Source organism: Orcinus orca, chromosome X (assembly GCF_937001465.1).
Source record: "Orcinus orca chromosome X, mOrcOrc1.1, whole genome shotgun sequence".
Lineage (NCBI taxonomy): Eukaryota > Metazoa > Chordata > Mammalia > Artiodactyla > Delphinidae > Orcinus > Orcinus orca.
Genome location: NC_064580.1, coordinates 55,658,429 through 55,671,826, shown reverse-complemented (window position 1 = coordinate 55,671,826; position 13,398 = coordinate 55,658,429). Strand labels below are relative to the sequence as shown.

The following is a 13,398-nucleotide window of genomic DNA, read 5'->3' as shown; positions in this document are numbered from 1 at the left end:
GAAAATCAAAAAAATACCTAGAGACAAATGACAATGAAAACTCAGTGATCCAAAACCTATGGGATGCAGCAAAAGAAGCTGTAAGAGGGAAGTTTATAGCTATAGAAGCCTACCAAAAGAAACAAGAAAAATCTCAAATAAAGAATTTAACCTTACACCTAAAGGAACTAGAGAATGCAGAACAAACAAAACCCAAAGTTAGCAGAAGGAAAGAAATCATACAGACCAGAGCAGGAATAACTGAAATAGAAACAGAGAAAACAATAGCAAAGATCAATAAAACTAAAAGCTGGTTCTTTGAGAAGATAAACAAAATTGATAAACCATTAGCCAGACATCAAGAAAAAGAGGCAGAGGGCTCAAATGAATAAAAGTAGAAATGAAAACAGAGAAGTGACAAGAGACACCACAGGAATACAAAGCATCCTAAGAGATTACTATAAGCAACACTATGCCAAAAAAATGGACAACCTGGAAGAAATGGACAAATTCATAGAAAGGTATAACCTTCCAAGAGTGAACCAGGAAGAAATAGAAAATATGAACAGACCAAACACAAGTAATGAAATTGAAACTGATTAAAATTATTCCAGCAAACAAAAGTCCAGGACCAGAAGGCATCACAGGTGAATTCTATCAAACATTTAGAGAGGAGCTAACACCCATCATTCTCAAACTCTTCCAAAACTTTGCAGAGGAATGATCACTCCTAAACTCATTCTATGTGGCCACCATCACCCTGACATCAAAACCAGACAAAGGTACTACAAAAAAAGGAAAATTACAGACCAATATCACTGATGAATATAGATGGAAAAATCCTCAACAAAATACTAGGAAACAGAATCCAACCACACATTAAAAGGATCATACACCATGATCAAGTGGGATTTACCCCAGGGATGCAAGGATTCTTCAATATAAGCAAATCAAACAATGTGATACAACATATTAACAAATTGCAGAATAAAAACCATGTGATCCTTTCAATAGATGCAGAAAAAGCTTTTGACCAAATTCAACACCCATTTATGATAAAAACTTTCCAGAAAGTGGGCATAGAAGGAACATACCTCAACATAATAAAGGTCATATATGACAAAACCCACAGCAAAAATCATTCTGAATGGTGAAAAACTGAAAGCATTTCCTCTAAGATCAGGAAGAAGACAAGAATGTCCACTCTCACCACTATTATTCAACATAGTTTTAGAAGTCCTAGCTATGGCAATCAGAGAAGAAAAAGAAAAAAAAGGAATACAAATTGGGTAAGAAGAAGTAAAACGGTCACTGTTTCCAGATGACATGATACTATACATAGAGAATCCCAAAAATGCCACCAGAAAACTACTAGAGCTAATCAATGAATTTGGTAAAGTTGCAGGGTACAAAATTAATGCACAGAAATCTCTTGCATTCCTATACACTAATTATGAAAAATCTGAAAGAGAAATTAAGGAAACACTCTCATTTACCATTGCAAGAAAAATAATAAAATACCTAGGAATAAACCTACCTAGGGAGACAAAAGACTTGTATGCAGAAAACTATAAGACACTGATGAAAGAAATTAAAGATGATATCAACAGATGGAGAGATATACCATGTTCCTGGATGGGAAGAATCAACATTGTGAAAATGACTATACTACCCAAAGCAATCTACAGATTCAATGGAATCCGTATCAAATTACCAATGCATTTTTTACAGAAGTAGAACAAAAAATCTTAACATTTGTGTTGAGACAAAAAATACCCTGAATAGCCAAAACAGTCTTGAGGGATAAAAACGGAGGTGGAGGAATCAGACTTCCTGACTTCAGACTATACAACAAAGCTACAGTAATCAAGACAATATGGTACTGGCACAGAAACAGAAACATAGATCAATGCAACAAGATAGAAAGCCCAGAGATAAACCCACACACCTATGGTCAACTAATCTATGACAAAGGAGGCAAGGATATACAATGCAGAAAAGACAGACTTTTCAATAAGTGGTGCTGGGAAAACTGGACAGCTACATGTAAAAGAATGAAATTAGAACACTCCCTGACACCGCACACAAAAATAAACTCAAAATGGATTTGAGACCTAAATGTAAGACCGGACACTATAAAACTCTTAGAAGAAAACATAGGAAGAACACTCTTTGACATAAATCACAGCAAGATCTTTTTTGATCCACCTCCTAGAGTAATGGAAATAAAAACAAAAATAAACAAATGGGACATAATGAAACTTCAAAGCTTTTGCACAGCAAAGGAAACTATAAACAAGACAAAAAGACAACCCTCAGGATGGGAGAAAAAATATTTGCAAACGAATCAATGGACAAAGGATTAATCTGCAAAATATATAAAGAGCTCATGCAGCTCAATATTAAAGAAACAAACAACCCAATCCTAAAATAAGCAGAAGACCTAAATAGACATTTCTCCAAAGAAGACATACAGATGGCCAAAAAGCACATGAAAAGCTGCTCATCATCACTGATTATCAGAGAAATGTAAATCAAAAATACAATATTGTATCACCTCACACCAGTTAGAATGGGTATCATCAGAAAATCTACAAACAACAAATGCTGAAGAGGGTGTGGAGAAAAGAGAGCCCTCTTGCACTGTTGGTGGGAATGTAAATTGATACAGCCACTATGGATAACAATATGGAGGTTCCTTAAAAAACTAAAAATAGAGTTACCATATGATCCAGCAATCCCACTACTGGACAAATACCCAGGAAAAACCATAATTCAAAAGACACATGCACCTCAATATTCATTACTCAATATTCATATTCATATACACTATTTACAATAGCCCGGTCATGGAAGCAACATAAATGCACATAGAAAGACGAAAGGATAAAGAAGTTGTGGTACATATATACAATGGAATATTACTCAGCCATAAAAAGGAACGAAACTGGGTCATTTGTTGAGACGTGGGTGGACCTAGAGACTGTCATACAGAGTGAAGTAAGTCAGAAAGAGAAAAACAAATATCGTAAATTATCGCATGTATGTGGAACCTAGAAAAATGGTACAGATGAACCAGTTTGCAGGGCAGAAGTTGAGACACAGATGTAGAGAACAAACGTATGGACACCAAGGGGGGAAAGCCATCGAGGCGTGGGGATGGTGATGTGATGAATTGGGTGATTGGGATTGACATGTGTACACTGATGTGTGTAAAATTAATGACTAAAAAGAACCTGCTGTATAAAAAAACAAAGTAAAATTTAAAAAAACCCTAATATTAAACTTTCTTTGGGTTATTTGTATGGAAATATGTTAATATAAGTGTTTTAGACATTACATGAAATTCCTAAAAATCTTATATGTTGTTGTATAACGTTATAAGTCATAATTCTACTTATTATTTTAAAATGTATATCTCAGAAATAACTAAATTTCCTTGTCAATTGCGTTATTATGAACTTTCATCAAATCTTTAACCATGGTCATTTTTAAGTCTTTTGTCATTTACAGACAGATGTGGGTATACTCTGATGCTTTTGAAAAAATGTTCCCATAAAAAGTTTTCATCTTCAAGGAATTCATGGAAAAGACTCTGACAAGCACAGGTTTCCGTTAACTGACTATACTGCTGAACTGAATGAATAAACATTTTCAAAACTCTAATGGAAAACTGATGAATTCATAAAAGTGCTAACAAAAGATCAAGATGAAAAAAAAATTAATTAAATGGGACTGAGTGAACTGATGAGGATGATTATAAGTTTTGTGACTTTCTCTTTGAATAATAATTTAAAAAGTAACGCCACAATGAATATACATGTACATTAAAAAATGTGCATTCAGAAAAAAAAATAAAAGAAAAGAAGAAGTAAATCTGTCACTGTTTGCAGATGGCATGATACCATACATAGATAATCCTAAAGATACCCCCAGAAAACAACTAGAGCTAATCAAAGAATTTGGTAAAGTTTCAGGATACAAAATTAAAGCACAGAAATCACTTGCATTTGTATACACTAACAGTGTTATATCAGAAAGAGAAATTAAGGAAACAATCCCTTTCACCATTGCAACAAAAAGAATAAAATATCTGCAAATAAACCTACCTAAGGATGTAAATTACCTGTACTCAGAAAATTAAAAGCACTGATGAAAGAAATCAAATATGACACAAACAGATAGAGAGATATACCATGTTCCTGGACTGGAAGAATCAATATTGTGAAAATGACTATACTGCACAAAGCAATCTACATATTCAATGGAATCGCTGTAAAATTACCAATGGCATTTCTTACAAAACTAGAACAAAAAATTCTTAAGATTTGTATGGAGACACAGAAGACCCAAATATCCAAAGCAATCCTGAGAGTAAAATTGGAGCTGGAGGAATCAGACTCCCTGACTTCACACTATACTACAAAGCTACAGTAAACAGGACAGTATCATACTGGCACAAAAACAGAAATATAGATCAACAGAACAGGATAGAAAGCCTAGAGATAAACCCATACACCTATGGTCAACTAATCTTTGACAAAGGAGGCCAGTATATACAATGGAAAAAAGACAGTCTCTTCAGTAAGTGGTGCTGGGAAAACTGGCCAGCTACATGTAAAAGAATGAAATTAGAACACTTCCAAACACCATACACAAAAATAAACTCAAAATGGATTAAAGACCTAAATGTAAGGCCAGACACTATACAACTCTTAGAGGAAAACATAGGAAGAACACTCTTTGACATAAATCACAGCAAGATCTTATTTTTTTAAACATCTTTATTGGAGTATAACTGCTTTACAATGGTGTGTTACTTTCTGCTTTATAACAAAGTGAATCAGCTATACATATACATATACCCCCATATCTCCTCCCTCTTGCGTCTCACTCCCACACCCCCATCCCACTCCTCTAGGTGGTCACAAAGCACTGAGCTGATCTCCCTGTGCTATGTGGCTGCTTCCCACTATCTACCTATTTTATATTTGGTAGTATATTTAAGCCCATGCCACTCTCTCACTTCATCCCAACTTACCATTCCCCCTCCCCATGTCCTCAAGTCCATTCCCTATGTGTGCATCTTTATTCCTGTCCTGACCTTAGGTTCGTCAGAACTTTATTTTTTAGATTGCATATATATATGTTAGCATACGGTATTTGTTTTTCTCTTTCTGACTTACTTCACTCTGTATGATAATCTCTAGGTCCATCCACCTCACTACAAATAACTCAAGTTCGTTTCTTTATATGGCTGAGTAATATTCCATTGTATATATGTGGCACATCTTCTTTATCCATTCATCTGTCAATGGACACTCATTTCCTGGCTATTGTAAATAGTGCTGCAATGAACATTGTCTTACATGACTCTTTTTGATTTATGGTTTTCTCAGGGTATATGCCTAGCAGTGGGATTGCTGGGTCATATTGGAGTTCTATTTTTAGTTTTCTGAGGAATCTCCATCCTCTTCTCCATAGTGACTGTATCAATTTACATTCCCGTGAACAGTGCAAGAGGGTTCCTTTTTCTCCACACCCTCTCAAGCACTTATTGTTTGTAGATTTTTTGATGTTGGCCATTCTGAGTGGTGTGAGGTGATACCTCATTGTAGTTTTGATTTGAATTTCTCTAATTACTAGTAGTGTTGAGCTTCCTTTCATCTGTTGGCATTCTGTATATCTTCTTTGGAGAAATGTCTATTTCTGTCTTCTGCCCATTTTTGGATTGGGTTGTTTGTTCTTTTGATATTGAGCTGCATTAACTGCTTGTAAATTTTGGAGATTGCAAAAGAATCAACGGACAAAGTTTTAATCTCCAAAATACACAAACAACTCATGCAGCTCAATATTAAAAAAAGAAACAACCCAAACAAAAATGGGCAGTAGACCTAAGTAGACATTTCTCCAAAGAAGACATACAGATGGCTAAGAGGCACATGAAAGGCTGCTCAACATCACTAGTTATTATAGAAATGCAAATCAAAACTACAGTGAGGTTTCACCTCACACTAGTTAGAATTGGCATCATCAGAAATCTACAAACTGCAAACGCTGGAGAAGGTCTGGAGAAAGGGGAACCCTCTTGCAATGGTGAGAATGTAAATTGATACAGCCACTATGGAGAACAGTATGGAGGTTCCTTAAAAAACTAAGAATAGAATTGCCGTATGACCCAGCAATCCCCCTACTGGGCATATACCCAGAGAAAACCATAATTCAAAAAGACACATGCACCCCATATTCTTTGCAGCACTATTTACGATAACCAGATGATGGAAGCAACCTAAAAACCCATCGACAGATGAATGGATAGAGAAGATGTGGTACATATATACAATGGAATATTACTCAGCCATAAAAAAGAATTAAATTAGGTCATTTGTTTAGATGTGGATGGACCTAGAGACTGTCATACAGAGTGAAGTAAGTCAGAAAGAGAAAAATATCATGTATTAATGCATATATGTGGAATCTAGAAAAATGTTACAGATGGACTGGTTTGCAAGGCAGAAATAGAGACACAGATGTAGAGAACAAGCATATGGACACCAAGGGGGGAAAGCGGAGGTGGTGGTGGTGGTGGTGGGATGAATTGGGAGATTGGGTTTGATATATATACACTAATGTGTGTAAAATAGATAACTAATAAGAACCTGTTGTATAAAAAGTAAATAAATACAATAAAAAGTTCAGAACAAACTGCATTGTTGCTTTAGCTAAATAAATTAAACAGATCTCAAAATGGAAGGTTTGATTTCTCCAGATACAAAGGATATACCTGTTCTGGAAATTTTGTTTTTTATTTACATAATATATGGAAATAATGCAGAAGAAAATAGGAAAAAAATCACAACCAAATCTGTTCCATTAATGAGAATGGTTGCTTCTTTTGGTAGTGCTGGTTTTTCTTCAGTTGCATATACTGGGGTTGCTGAAGCATTTTCTGAATATACTATGTGAAAAACTTTCCTTGGAAAACTAAATTTAAGTAGAGGTACAATTCTTCATGAGAAAACCATGAAATGATATAGGGATAGTTTCCTCTTAGACATTTATTCCTCTCTAAATACAGTGTTAGAAGTCAGAGAGACCTGGTCTAACCACAACCCTGAGCTTAATAGGTATACGACCTTAGGAAAGTCGAATAATCTGTTCAAGACTGTTTTTTATGTGTAAAATAGAGATAGTAACAGTATGTACATCATAAGATTGTTATGAGGATTAAATGGGATAACACATGTAAACCTCTTGGTACTTGATTAGTAAAGCTCAATAAATGATAGTTTCTTTACTCTCACTCCCTCATATGGTGATTTCCCATTACAAAAGCTTACGTTTTTTTCAACCTGAGAAGATAATCTTATTAGCTGTGTTCTTCAGATTTTCACTACTGCTTTGATAGCTCAACATTTCTGAAAGAAAGCTTAACTTTCTTAAAAAAGTAGCCTCAGGGCTTCCCTGGTGGCGCAGTGGTTGAGAGTCTGCCTGCTGATGCAGGGGACACGGGTTCGTGCCCCGGTCTGGGAAGATACCACATACCGCAGAGCGGCTGGGCCCGTGAGCCATGGCTGCTGAGCCTGTGCGTCCGGAGCCTGTGCACCGCAATGGGAGAGGCCACAACGGTGAGAGGCCCGCATACCGCAAAAAAAAAAAAAAAAAGTAGCCTCAGATTTTTATACTATACAGATCACAATAATATTCTCACTATAGTTTTTCAAACACACACAAACACACACAAACACACTTGCCTCAAAAACAATAACCACCAAAGTACTCACCTCTTAACATCATACATTTCCAATATCTGACAGAGATCTTCAGCAAGCTCAACTCTTCTTTGGAAACATGTAGTCCACATCTGTGTTTCCTACTTGTGTTGCTTATCCATTACAACATGGCTTTTGTCCTCTGTTGCTGAAGCAGGAATGTCGAGTCCAAAGCCTTAGGAAAGGGAGATTCCGATAGAATTACATGAGCAGAAGGCAAACCTATGGTGAGAACTCAATAAGTTATCCTCTGAAACACATTTCACCCATTTAAAGTTCAGGACTATAGTCAGGGCAGCAAGAGATTTGGATCTTAAATGTTGATAGTTCTTTTCAATAATGGTGCTAATCTGAGGTATAGCACTATTTTACTCTCTTATATATATTGACACTCAGAATCTTCCACAGGCGTAAGAGAACTTATGCCATGACTGTGGATAAGACTCAGTCTTAAAAAAACAGTAGCTGAATTATGTGTACACACACACATATATTTAAAAAAAGAAAAACACAGATGAACAGTGATTTTTAAAAAAAACTACTTTATCTAGACTTTTCATTGAGTAGCAGAATGTTTCCAGATAGAGCCTATGTACAATATGCAGATACGGTATGACTATTTCCTCTTGTTAATATTCCCTGCAAAACAAAATACGATCATAAATCTTAAAGGACCACAATTTAGAATAAACATTAATTTCCTAATGACTTGAAGTGTATAAAATTTCTACCTTGAGATTTTCTATCTTTCATTTGGCTCATGGTCCAATTAACTAAAAAGTCACACATGCAGCTAATCAAGTTGACAGAAACAAGAAAAACACTTGGATAAGACTAGCTTTGAACCTTCTACCCATTTCCTTCTACCTCACTCCAAAAGAAATGAATGAATTATCTTTTTGAAAAATTTAAAATGCTAAATCATTCCACTAATAACCAATTACCAACTTCTAATTTCAAGTAGTTCAAAACAGGCTTCCCATCTAGAAGTTAGAGCATTCAACCATGGTCCAGGAACAAAGTATGGTCTAACAAAGGTTTGTGGAGATTCTTATTATCATCCTCACTTCCTAGCTTTGGGTATTTTCCCATTTCCTGAGTATTAATAGTGTGATGACTACATTTTTCAAACTCCAAATCAGGCTATAAGATCTGATAAATGAGGATTTTGTATTCCTTCTTGGTTACAGAGGCAATCCAGGTGATGTAACTTTAATGTTGAAATATTGGGACTTCTGGGACACTGTCATGGTTTGGAAGGATACTAGGAAATAATGTTTGAATTTAGAATGTCTTGGAAATTTTGTTTACTGCATGAATAATCATGCAGTCATTAGTCATTGACTCAGTCACCTGAGTCAATGACACTGGATAGGTGAAAAAAATCAGTTTAAATTCAAGACAGGAGAAACTGGTAATATTTAACCTGAAACCATTAGAGAATATATCCCACAGTTCATTTAGACATATATGAATTTCAAGAAAATGGCATGTAGATTTATGCAAATAAGTCCAGGACCTTCTATGAGATGTGAAATATGTTCAAGAGTGAGGTGCTGTTCTAGAGTTGATACCCCACGTATATATATATATATCAGGATTGCAGGGTTACTGCTCAACCTGACACCACCAATTTGTGGGAAAATATATTCTCATGAGGCACTGGCATCTGAGCTGGCCATACCAGCAAATATGTTGTTAGGTGTAGCTCCTTGTTGTCACAGCTACCATGATGAAAGGGTCAAACTTGTTTACCCACATCTGCTCCTGAGAAAACCCCTTCTAATTTTACAGTTTTAGTGATTTAGAGATTCAATAATACTACATTTGTGGGCAGCCAAGAAAAGGCTCACAATCTGCCTCTGGAGTCCAGAAGGACACTAAGAAGGATGTTCTCAGTAACTTTCATTCTGCTATGCTAACCTTCTTGAGGACAGGGTGATTCTTATTTATTCCTAAATCTCCTGTTCTGAGCCTCACATATAATAGATGCTCCACAAATATATGCTAAATAGCTTATAAAATCCTCAAGGAAGGAAGCATTTTCCCCACCTTACAAGCTTTTCTGTTTCTCTTCATCACTGAATAGCAGCTATTTCCTTGAGTTGACTGTCATCTTATAGGCAAGCAGGATAGGGAGCAATATTTTGAGGCAGCTATTAATTATTATTCACACAATAATGCAAATGTGGATATGTGTCTTAGAGGAGCTGTTACTCATCTACCTTCCTGTGTGCCCAGGATGAAGGAGATACGTGGCACATTTCTAAGTGCCACCTGTGAAACTCACGGTCCTTAAAAGGAGCAGTAGTATATTGCAACTTGGCTGTTTAAGCTGCTTCCTTGTAGTGGGGTAAGAAGAAGCACAGTTGGTGAGTATTAACTATATATCCCCCTCAGAGTGAAATCTTGCTAGAGTACAGAAGGTGGTGAAGAGAGTTAAGAAAGTGTGTCAGTCTTTGCTAGCTTCCCAGAAATCTAATCTTCACAATGGTCTGACTGAAGGTGGGGGGAGGCATTGGGAGGGAGACAGGGAGACAGAAAGAAAAAGCAAACCAAAATAAATATGATCTAAAAATAATAAAGAACAAATACATACACAACAGAATCACAAGAATTTTCTAAATTTCATGAGCAAGTAAAAGGACCACATATTAGGACAGATGACCACCGTAAGAAAGAAACAAGTCTCTATTAGAAAAAGCAGTCAAATCAGTAAACTTGTTTCCTATTTCTGCCATTTGGAAAGAAGAATCATTCACATTTGTACAGCTGATAAATCAGAAACCATTTTTTCCCCTGATGAGAAAAAAATGCCCTTTCCCTTGTTTGAAAATATATTCTTACATATGTATATACATACATATCTAATGTATATATATATTTCAGTATATACCAAGGAATATATCACTGCAATACACAGTCCCTATATAGTAAATCATTAATTTAGGTTAAGCCAATAACAGCCAGTCAGATCCAAATTAAGACTATAAAGTAGTCCAATGATTGACTTACTTTTGCATATTTTCTTTAATGGAATTAGATTTGTACAGTTTGTTTTGTTTTTACACAAATATTGATAAACAAAACAGAGACAAGAAATCTGCAAAATTTTGGAGCCCAAACTGCATGTATAAGTGGTAATCACATTTTCTCATTAAAAAGATATGCTCCAATCGGAAGAACTTATTTGAGTTTGGCTGTGCAAGAGTAACAGATGGACTGGATATTTTAGTGCCCCAAAACTCTTATTTGAGTCCAGAATCCAAGCAATAGAATTAAAAGACTGAGCATAAATATTTTTGATTTGCTAAAAATTAAACCATTGTGACGATATAATTGCCACCTCTTATCAAACACAAATCAACTTTCCTAGAATGTCAAATTACAATTATTACTTAGCACTTAAAGGAGCACTCAGGCTATAGCATTCTTTAATATGTAAAACATTAGAAGAAAAAAATGAAAATTTCAGAAAATATATTTTCATAGATTCAATCACAAAAAGAAGTTAAAGGTGAATAAAAATGTCATACAAATATTCCATATATTTATCTCATTTGAGTTTTAGAACCAATATATTAAGTAAAAAAGGTAAATATTATTTATCCCATTACCTAATGAGGAAACTGAGGCCCTGAAATGTTATATGACTTATTCCATCTCATAAAACTCCACACTGGTAGAGCTAGACCTGGAATACAGGTCTTCTGACACCTACTACATTTTTTCTTCTGCCTTCTAGACCACTGCTGAGTACTATTCTACTGTATGGATATACTAGAATTTATTTATTCATTTACCTGTTGATGAACCTTTGGGCTTTTTCCAGTTTCGCAAATAAAGCTGGTATGAATATTTGTTTATAAATCTTTGTGTGGACATGTTTTCCATTTCTCTTGGTTAAATAACTAAGAGTGGAATGACTGGTTTATATGGTACTTCTATGTTTAAGAAGCCGCCAAACTGTTTCCCAAAGTAGTTGTATCAATTTATATTCTCACCAGCAGTGTCTGAATGACTTCTAGTTTCACTGCATCCTTGCTAACATTTGGCAAGGTTAGGTTTTCTTTTCTTTTTTTTTTAATTTTTACTCATTCTAATAGGTATGTAGTAGTATTTCATTGTGGTTTTAATTTGTATTTCTCTCATGATTAATGATATTGAACATCTATTCCTGTGCTTATTTGCAACTACTGTTTCTTTTATGGTGAAGTGTCTTTTCATATATTTTGCCCTTTTTATAAAGTAAGCAATTTTTTTATTAGTGAGCTTTTATTTCTATTTATTTTTTAAGGGCAAGAGTAAATCATATTTTAGTTCAAAGATTTTACAAACCAGTGAAAAAAACTATGAATGTAAAACTATTACTATAGATAATGGGAACTATGCATTAATATCTTAATTTATACATGATAAAATCAAATGATAATAGTAACAGTAAAAGCAAACGAAAATTCGTCTAAAAATATGTGAGCAAAACAACATTTTGTTTGTTTACAAAAATAGATATGTTCAAAAAGGTATTCACAGGTATTAGGATAAAGGGCCAAGTTTGAAATAATTGGAGTTTGCTTATAAATATATCCTTGCTATTACACAATCAGTATAGAATCTAAAAGAGCTTATTTTTGCTACTGGAGAAAATAAACACAGAAATACATTCTTGACTCAACAATGAAAAGACTAACATGATTTTTCTTAAGATAGCACATACTAAAAAAATTAAATATTACTTTGCTTTCATTTATGATTAACTTGTCTCTATTTTACACAGTATTTAGTTTATATTTGAATAGTAATATTTTTAAATTTTTTTTTAGAAAATCCAGCATTTACTGAGTAGAAAGTACTCTATTAGACACCCCTATACATTATTTCATTCAAAATTCCCAACACTCCTGTGAGCTATTCAGTCATTTTTAATTTAATTACATTTAAAAACTCTTTTTGGTTTGTCTTGTTTTGGTTTCATTTTAATTTTTTATATAATTTTAAGGGTTATTTACCATTTACAGTTATTATAAAACATTGGCTATATTCCCCATTTTCAATAGTGCCATGTTTTCATTAAAAGTATATGCTAATGATTTATATCAGGCTGATAAATGTATTTAACATTTATATCATATAAATTTATATTTATTTACATTCAATATGATGAAACACTCTTATATTTGAACTATATACAATATTTAGTTTCATAGAGTTTTTAAAAATGCTGATTTATTAACAATAAGAAAATGCTCTTATATATAATAAATGAATGTGAAATATTGAAATACAGAGCTTTTTTTTTTTTTTTCCGGTACGCGGGCCTCTCACTGTTGTGGCCTCTACCGTTGTGGAGAACAGGCTCCGGATGCGTAGGCTCAGTGGCCATGGCCCACGGGCCCAGCCGCTCCGCGTCATGCGGGATCCTCCCGGACCGGGGCACGAACCCGTATCCCCTGCATCGGCAGGCGGAATCTCAACCACTGCGCCACCAGGGAAGCCCTGAAATACAGAGCTTTTAAAGAACAGTTTTGCTGAGAAATAATTCACATAGCATACAATTCACCTACTTAAAGTATAAAATTCAGTGGATTTTAGTATGTATATCCATAGTGTTACAACCATTACCATTATCTAATTTCAAAAAAAATTC

The 13,398-nt window shown here is 34.7% G+C and overlaps 1 protein-coding gene across 1 annotated transcript in view; it reads right to left on the bottom strand.

Annotated features, from left to right (window-relative positions):
* ZC3H12B (zinc finger CCCH-type containing 12B) overlaps positions 1 to 7,921 on the bottom strand; it is a 161,199-nt gene extending 153,278 nt beyond the window's left edge. Inside the window, exon 1 of the mRNA XM_004283549.3 lies at positions 7,764 to 7,921. The gene's annotated coding sequence lies outside the window, so the exon portion shown is untranslated. The remainder of the gene's footprint in view (positions 1 to 7,763) is intronic.
* Positions 7,922 to 13,398: the final 5,477 nt, after the last annotated feature.